The following is a 10,122-nucleotide window of genomic DNA, read 5'->3' on the forward strand; positions in this document are numbered from 1 at the left end:
CAAAAATAGTCCTGCCAGGAATTGTCACAGCAACCACATGGCCTCACAAACTCACACATACAAGTGACAAGTATTGTTTTCTAGTCTGTATTTTTGGTAAAGAAAGTACTGGGCTTGGGATCATATTCCTGATTTTTGGTCTGCATTTCATGTGACTTTGGGCAAGTCATTGGCTTTTCCCGGGAACTGTTTCATTTGGGTATGAAATGAACATGAAAGTGTTTGGCCTGCCTAACCTCACAAGATTATTGTGAGGTTCAGTTGGAATAATATATTTGAACGCACTCTTAAACCTGTAAAGCAGGGTCAAACTGTGATATGTGATTACTCTTTGTCTTGACACATATTTTCCTGATGTTATATTCATACACACACTTAGCAACATTTTTACTTTCCATCTTATGTTTGTGAGGTTGAACAATTTTTATCCATGTTTTCACGGTAGAAAAAGGCTGTGATTTCCACAATTCTTTACTATATGTAAATTCTTTAAAGGCAGGGGCAAATCTCATACCTTTTTGTTTCCTCTGTGAAACATAGACCTGGGGAAGTGTTTTAACTTAAAGTGCTTCAACTCAATTGCTCTCAGGTTGTTTGGTTTGAGGAATATACATTGTTGATATTAACTATGCCCCTTCTATGGTCTCTATGTATTAGGCGTCTGAAATTAGAGCTTTCCGGTGCTGTGTGGTGCTTTGTCATGGAGGCAATGGTGTTACAATAATGACTTTTAGTCTACACAGGGGCATTTTAGAAGAACAAATTATAACCACAAAGGCCTCCATTTTTATAACATCATCACCATTTCACAACAGCTCTGCACCCCTTTTCCATTTTGCTAATATAATCATTTGGTTTAGATCAGTTTTCTTCTGGAGTGAAAACATTAGTGCCAAATATGAAACTAATAAACATGTATCCTATCGTCCAAGGGGAAGAGGAATACAAAAGAACAGAGATGCAGCTGGTTTATAAGGTGCCTTGTGGGAATTTAAAAAAAAGCATGCTTCGTGGGTGAACAAATTAGGAAAAGATGTCACCTCTGTGAGGTAACAGCCCCATGCCAGCATCTTTAACTTGGAGAGTAGAGTCCAAGCTGGTTTTAACCACCACTCATTGCCTTTGGTGGTGTCTTTGTACAGGGTATAAGCTGCCTAGGAACACGCAGCAACCCTGTATGTAAGGGTCTAGAGTGACCAGCCTGGGTCCCAGCTTTTGGAGAAAAGAAGAAGAAAAAACAGAGGTGATGTCTCCATTGCTCAAGAATCGGGCATCACTGAGAGGGAGGTGCACCTTGTCTAATGGGAAAACAGAAGCTCCGTGTTCCTATAAGCACATACTCAGCACCCACACCCCAGCGTCAGGTGGGCCTCTGGGGTGGCTACTGGCTGTGCCATGTTCTTTCCTCTCCACCTGACCCCTGCGCCACCATGGATTCTCTGTTGCCCTTTTATATAATAATATCCCTTTTTTTCTTTACCCCAAATCTGGCATTTTCATCTTATTCAGGTTTTATCTGTACAGGACTATAGGTAAGAAAATCAGAGGCGGGGTGACCAGTTAGCTCAGTTGGTTAGAGCGTGGTGCTGATAACACCAAGGTTGCCGGTTTGATCCCCGCATGGGCCACTGTGAGCTGCGCCCTCCTTAAAAAAAAGAGTCAACTATGCCATTGTAGCATGAAAGCAATGTGTAACCAGTGACCATGGCTGTTCCCCAGTAAAATTTTATAAAAAGAAAAGAAAATCAGAGGCTCAATGGGCCTTGTCCTGGAGCCCATGAATCTTTAGGGTATGGCTCTGAGTATAAGAAGCCAAGTACCTCTGGAGATAGAATAATAAGCATTAACTTGTTTCACAAATATTTATTATGTATCTATAATGTGCCAGGTCCTGGAAACACAGCAGTGATTATTTGCACAAGCTAAAATCTTTGTCTGATTATTTCTCCACAGCCTCTCCACCTCCTCCCCCTTATCTTTCATCTATTAGTTGAAATGCTTCTTTCTCTCCCTCCCCACCCAAACTCCTCTAAGTTTTTAGGGTCTTCTAAACTCTATCTCTCATAACATTTTCTACTTTTGTGATTACTAGTGCAATGGCATTCTACTCTACTAGACTGTAAGTTACATGAGGTTAGGATCGTGGGTGCTGTAGCTCTGGGACCTAGCTGAGTACCTGGCACATAGTAGGCCTTTAGTAAGTACTTGTTGATGGATGGATGAATGGATGAATGAATGAGTGACTACTAAGCATAAGGCTCAATTAATTCACCTTTTTGATAAAATTTTGTGAAAACAATGTTAGGCATTTGAATAGGAGGTGTTTATCTACCTTTGAAATCTAATGAGCTTAAAAAAAATCACTAAAGTTTTCTGCTTAGAGTTCTCCCTGTAATTTCTGCTTATGTGATATTTTTAACAGGAGTATTTTAAATCAGAATATCAGGAAAAAATGTCTTTTCATCAGTTTTAATAATAACACAGCTATCTTATGTGACAAAAAGGACGTCTCGGAATTTAGTTCATCGTGTTGATTTGTATGATTAATTGTGTCCTGCTGCTGCAATACAACAATAGTAATAATCAACAATGCTTTGGGATATTTTAATTGTAAAGTGGCCATTTCTCTGGCTTTTGATTGATCATGGTCACTGTAATCATGACAGAAACCTTTCACTAGACCTTTTATATTTAATTTCTTGTTTTGAGGTAACATCATTATGAATCCTATTTCTGTGAACAATACAACATGCACCCTTTCAAGAAGCACCTAAACTTCCTGGCTCCGCGTGGTTGCTGATCAAGAAAGCAGGAACCAACCTTTTCCCCAAGCAAATCTGAAAAAGAAAGGGCTTCAAAAAAGCCTTTGCTGTCTGTCTTCTCTCCTAGGGAGGTCTTATCATGAAGTGGGGACACCCAGTGAGTATAATGTTCTAAAGACCCATAAAACATTATTTGACATGAAAATTTTCCCTCGCGTATGAGCTGCTGCTAATGAATTACATATGATGCAAGAAGCAGCATGGCTGAAATATTTTTATGAATACTAATAATATTTTTTGCTTATACAGCAACTTTCATTGGAGAAAATGGAGTTGGAAAGGAAGCTTTAAAGACATACTGGGGTAGAATTACTGGCTCATAACTTTTTAGACTTGTTGCTGCCCCTTCACCATCCTGGAGGCTGGGTGCTAAGCTAACGTCGTTCACCTCAGAATTTCAGTAGCCAAAGATTCCTGGGATTACACATTCCACAGGAAGACAAAGTGAAGTTTTGTTTGTTTGTTTTTTTAAGGACAACAAATAAGTCTTTGTTTCCTTATCATGTGAAGTTAAACAAGTCCCACTGGAGAAAAAGTGGGAATGAGAATTGCTGTTGTTATGCCGTTGTTGGCGCCACCGGCCGAGCGCTTATCGTGTACCTGGCATTATTTGAAGTACTTACATACACACATTTAATTTCCAAGACATCCTTGTGAAAGAGGTGTTACTACATTTATTTTATAGATAGGGTGACTGAGGCCCACAGAGGCTAGGCAACTATCCACATTTGTCCAGACCCCTGCTAGGAAATGTTCCCACCTATGACCCCTCTGGGTTGCAGCCTGAACAAAACAAGGTAACCCTGGGCAACGGTTGGAGCATGCTTATGAGAACATGCCCTGTCTTTTGTAAATGTCCTTGCATTCTGTTCCTTTGGTACATGTGCATTCTCCAGTTCCCCAATTGGAGATTGATTACCACCACCATGAGGTGAGGATCTGAGCTTATGTTTATAAAACTTGTCCTAGGTTTTTGTAACTGAAAAACAGGACATATATTTTCATCAGGGCGTAAGTTGTTTTCTCATGTAAACAATGATAAAGGATTTTGAAATAATGGACATCCTGGTAAGTGCAGGACAAATGTCACCATAATTCTTGCACTTTCTTTTTATAGGAGAGACCAAGAGGAGAGAAGTCTGCTTTCCTCTTTAGGCTGTTTATTGGGTATGTGCATTTTGCTGAAGAACTGGGGTCTGGTACTCTGTTTATGGGACAATCATACTCCATGTAATTTGTTTAAGCTAATACACAACCCAGAGTGTAGAATTTATTTACTTTCATTCAAAAATACACCTTTTAAGTTATATCTCTATGAAATGTTATTTATATCTCAGTCAGGCCATCTAGAAAACCAAATAAGCAATCTGAGAAGCTTGTAGACCATGGAATGAGGCATCTGCCAAGGCTATTGTTGAACCTACAGAATTATTCCTGGTCCCTTAATCTATAGATGATGTCTTCTCGGTGGCCTGCATCTTGGGCCCAATGTACAGAGTCTAACTCTCCATTGGACAGTCCAAAAGTGGTATAAGCTACTATCTGTCCTTCTCTCTCTTTTCTATATTGTTTTCAGAGACTTCCAATAAAACTTAGGTCATTTCACCAACAACTCATCTCTAAATTTCTTTTTCTTAGGTTATAGAATAGTGTTTCTCTGACAGTATTATAAGGAGTCACCATGTGCTTAAATGGCCTGGTAACATTTAGAATACATATTAATCTCATCAGTGCACATCAAAGATCATCTTTTAGGTGGATACATTCCTGGTCAGGAGCTCACACACAGCAAATCACCTCCATTTTTGTTGATTCAGTTACCTTCAACTTCTAAAGGTAACATTCTAAGTGGGTCAGCAGAGTGTGGTGCCAAAGGGAGAAGAAGTGGGGTCTGGAACCCAAATACCTGAGTATAGCAACTGTTTATTTTTTAGCTTGACCTTGATCAGTTCATTTACACTCTTTGAACTCCAGTTTCCTTATGATGATAATGACTACCTTATAAAACAAAAGAAGATAATGAATGTGAAAGTGCCCAAGAACTGTACAATAGCATATACAAGATGGTTAGATATTTTGATTTACACCCAGTTTAGGAACATAATATGTAGGATGCTTTCAATTGCAAGTGACAGATAACCCAGCAGAAACTGGCTAAGATATAATAACTTATTAGATTAAGTACAGTTAGTTCTGTTATAACCTGACATATGTATCTCTAAAAGTGGGTTTATATGGTGAAGATTATGGATATATAATAATTGTCTAAACCAGCACTGTCTACTAGAAATATAATGCTAACCAAAACTGCAAGTTGTATATGCAATTTAAAATTTTCCATAGAGATGTTAAGAAAGAAACAGATGAAATTTGAAAACATATTTTATTCAGCCATATATCCTAATTATTATTTTAGCATATAATCATATGCTAATGGAAATTTAGCATAATTCCCAGACTACATGGATTGAGAGTGGGGAAAAGTAAATGGAAATTGAGATCTATTTCTTAAAAAGGAGAGAATGAAATTTGTATAGGCAAACTCTTCACCATCATCATCGTTGTCCCTCCCACAAAATCTCTTAACTTTTAAGGAATTAAAATTTCTAATCTCCAGGCCGTTTTAGGATAAATTCCATTGAAATTAATTCTATTGTTCAGTGGAAGGGTAGCAGTTGCACAGGGAGTGATGGATTGAGATTTCTGACATGATATTTTTTAAGTACTTCTATTAGCTCTACTAGCTGTCTGACTGAGCTGGACAAAGTTCTTTGGTCTTTATTTTTTACAATATAAGACGGTTAGAGATAGGTGCTTTCTAAAGTGTTTTTCAACTCTAATATTAAAATCAACTTTATTGAGGCATATTTTATATATGATAAAATGTATTCATTTTAATGAATAATTCAATGAGTTTAGAGAAATTTCATTCCCTTGTAACTACCAGCACACTCAGTATACAGAAAACATTTCCATCTCTTCAAAATGCTACTCTGTGCTCCTTCCCAGGCAATATTCTGTTGATAGATATTTTGATTTTTCTACTTTCTGGATCAAGTAAACTTCCAGGCATGACTGAAGTCAAAGCTGAAATAGAATTGGATGGGTTTTCTGGGTCATATGATAAGTGTATTTTTAAGGTTATAGGAAGGTTTTTTTCAAGTGTCAGACTGTTTTTCAAGTGTTTGAACCACACTATATAAGCAGTGTATAAGAATTCCAGTTGCTTCACGTCCTTGCCAAGACTTGATATTGTCAGTCTTTTCAATTGTAAACATTCTAATGTGTGTCTAGTAGTATCTCATTGTGGTTTTAATTTTCATTTCCATAATGACTTAATGACAAAGCTTTTTCTATGTGCTTATTAGCCATTTGTACATCACCATTTGTAAAATGTTTGTTCAGATCTTTTACCCATTTTTTAAACTGAGCTATGTTTCTTATTATTTGTCAGCTGCTACTGGTATAGCAAAATTTTTTTGCCTGTACCTTGTGTTTTTTTTTTTTTAATGTCATGCTTAGAAGAGCAAAAACTTTAATTTAAGGTCCAATTTATCAATCTTTTCTTCTATGATTCATGTGTATTTTGTTTTAGTCTAAGAAATCTTTACCGAATCCAAGGAAGATTTTATCCTATACTTGTATAGAAATTGTATAGTTTCATTTTTTATATATAGGTCTATTATCCATTTTGAATTAATTTTGTGTATGGTGTGAGATAAAGTTTCATTTTATTTCGAATGGATATTCAATTATTCCATTGATTTTTAAAAAATCATTTCCCCATTTAATTATCCATGTAGCTCATGTACATGTATTATATAAAGTAATAATATGTTATTATATTATATATCGTATAACAGATATTATATCAAGAAATAATATAATAATATATATCATTACTTGTTACTCTTGTAGTAAGTAATAATATATAAGGTAATAAGTAATAATATATTAAAATATAATACATGTTATAATAAAATAAGTTTATGTATATATAAAATAAACTTCTATGAAATGTTTACACCACAGATTTTTATTTTTATTTTTGTGTCTCTTGTTTAAAGCAACTTGGGAATGAGAGAGTTGAGCATGAGTCTCCTTTCTGAATGTAATAGTGAGGAGCTAGAAGACAGTCAGATGCCTGGAGCCTTGACTACCGACTATCTCACATGTTTTCTCAGGAACCAACAATGTGAGGATGGAATATTCTGAGGGTCTTATCTAGACGTGATGAACAGTCAGACTCCAAGGATTTGGATTTCTGGTTATTCTTTGTGTCTTCCTCTCTGTATCCTGCCATCTAAAGTGTCCTGTTCACATGGCTATCATGCTAATTTCAAAACACTGTAAGACAAGAATACTCTAAAACTACTCATACTAGACTTGTAAAGGAGACAGTTTTTCTACCTTTAGTAGCCTTAAAAACTATCTATATGTAACTCTGGATAACATATGCTCCATGAATCAGGATGTCTCTTGTCTTGAAATTTCCTTGGCAGACAAAATGGTAAACTGACCCTCTCCAACACAGCTTTTATCATTGCTTGTATTTTTTTGCACTGCACTGAGCTGGTACTTTGCCCTAAACTGTGGCAGATTTGATTTCTTGAAGTGCTTGTTCCTTTTTTGTTATCTTACTCATTACTTCTTGTCAGCACCCTGTCCTTGACTTCATAATACTGGAAGGACCCTGCTTGCAAATTTGCTTTTGGCAGAATAAGATATCTTCATCTTTGAGGTCACGTTTCAGGCTTTTGTTCAGTCACAAGTTCTATTTGGATTTATCCTCGGTGTGTCTACTTGAATATTCAAAAAGTCATCAGCTAGTCTAATTTGTTTTTTTTTTAGCCATGTAAAAGACTGATTTGCTTTGACAGGTGGATCAGAAACAGAATTGGAGCTATTTTATCTGGACCTAATTAAACAACCTTCATTACCGGCAGATATATGTTTGTGACTTAAAATTAGCATGATTGGAATTAAAACTCAAAATATAAGGCATTGAATTCAGATATGGCTGGTTTAAAAATAAATTCCATACATTTTAAATGCAGCAAGTCTAGCTTTTAAATATCCTATAGTGACAAATTCCACTTAGGGGTGTGTGTGTGTATGCGTGTGTGTGTGCACACACACGCATACACACGTGCGTATATGCACGCATGGCTGTGGCTGTAGATAACAGTAAAGATACGGCCTATATTTACTGAACAGTTCCAGAGCAACATTCTGAACTATTAAACTTTAGTAAAATATGTTTAAAACCTCATTTATTTTCCTCTCCTCCAACTCCCAAGTGTTGAGTTCAGCTTTGAGGATTTTATGTAGCTTTCTTTGGCCTCAAAGGTTACATTCTCTAATCAAATTATTTCTATTCATCATTGTCGAGTTTCTGAGGTTTTTGTGATTGCCTTTTATTATATGCTTCTGATTGTGTGCAGACGTATATATATCTAGACACAGCGGAACCTGCTTAAAATGTTCTTCCACATGTAACATTTAAAATTATAGTATATTTTCTTACTGTATTTTATTTCCTTAACCCTTTGAGAAATATTTTAAAATATTTTGCATATTTTAAAATATTTTAAATATACATGTATATACACACACATATACATAGATACACATATATGCATAGAATACCTTTGTAGTTGTAGTTGTGCATTCTGGATAACGATGGGAGCTTAGTAATTACCAAATAATTATAAAATATAAGTATATATTTTTGTCTTTGCTAGACTTCTTGAGGGTTATTATGCACTGAGATATACGAGCCAGATTTTACCTTATGAAGAAAAATAAAAGGTTGAATAAAACATATTGACATTTCTGTTCAACATTAAGGCTGCAGGAATTATGGTGGATTCCTTTTCCTAACAAACATTAATATGAGATTCCTGGTGTGATGAGAACTGGATATCAAGAATCTAATCCCTCCCCTTGCCTTTGTGCATCAGAAGCTGTCTCCAAATTATTAAAATTCCAGGTCTTTTGTGATACCTCTTGCTGCATCATTGCAATTTTAACTGCTTTAAAATGCAAGCAAGAGCACATCTTTAAGTATTTATAGCCTCCTTATGTACCTAACATTTTAAAATAAAATATAAAATAAAGCATTTTTTGTTTATCCATGTCCTTTTAGAAATTAGAATTTCCAGATGGTCCATTCTTTTTTATGCTTTTCTGGATTTAAAACAACAGTTCCTGCGTGTGCTTGTCACCTTTGTTTGGATTTGCCCAGCCCTTCCTCGTTACTGATGAGAGGCCTGGTTCAGCTCCCACTCGTGACCTTTGTTCAGCCCTCCCTTTCATGGAAAAGAGGTCCTGACTCCAACATACTCAGGGGTAGGCATTGCTTTCATTTGTATTCCAAATGGAGGTATTAACTTTCCCATGCGTACTGCCACCAACTTTTGATTCTTCTTGAATCTCAACCTGTACATATCTGAACTTCAGGGGGTTGGAATTTAATTTGGGAACATCAGAGCTAACTGGCCAAATTTGAAATGTAAATCCTTGGATTTATGTTCTCCTTCATTACAGGCAGCTGTATCACCTCCTACAAAAGTGTTTACCATCCTTTCCTTCTCTCTCCGTAATGCCGCGGGGGTGATGGCAATGTCTTTACCCAGCCTTACTAATGCTGTACAGCAAGCCCTGTAGCTCTGGGAGAACCTCTGGAGAACTGGCTACATTCAGTGAAACGTTGGACAAGGGATTTCTACTATACATGGTTGCTTTAAGGCAGCGGTTCTCAACCTGTGGGTTGCGACCCCTTTGGAGGTCGAACGACACTTCCACAGGAGTCGCCTAAGACTATCGGAAAACAAAAAGATATTTACATTACGATTCATAACAGTAACAAAATTACAGTTATAGAGTAGCAGCGAAGATAATTTTACGGTTGGGGGTCACCACAACATGAGGAACTGTATTAAGGGGTCGCATCATTAGGAAGGTTGAGAACCGCTGAGTAAGGCCATCAATATATGAAAGGTTGTGTGTTTGTAAACTTGTATCAGCTTTTCTTTGTCAAAGCCCATCACATCACATCACATTCAAAACTATGTTAAACTTTTGTGACTTTTTGAGATAGGCAAACATAAGTTTGACCCTAGTCTCTCAATTTACAGGTGTTGTGACCTAGGTAAAGTTGCTTAATGTCACTAAGCTTCAAAACTTTCCTCACTTGTAAAACCAGGGTAATCATCTCCCTCACTGGAGGAGAAGTGAGGATTAAATAAAGGGAGTAGAGTGTGGTGGTTGGGAGCACATAGGCTGGGGCTGGATGACC

Source organism: Hipposideros armiger, unplaced genomic scaffold, assembly GCF_001890085.2.
Source record: "Hipposideros armiger isolate ML-2016 unplaced genomic scaffold, ASM189008v1 scaffold_307, whole genome shotgun sequence".
Lineage (NCBI taxonomy): Eukaryota > Metazoa > Chordata > Mammalia > Chiroptera > Hipposideridae > Hipposideros > Hipposideros armiger.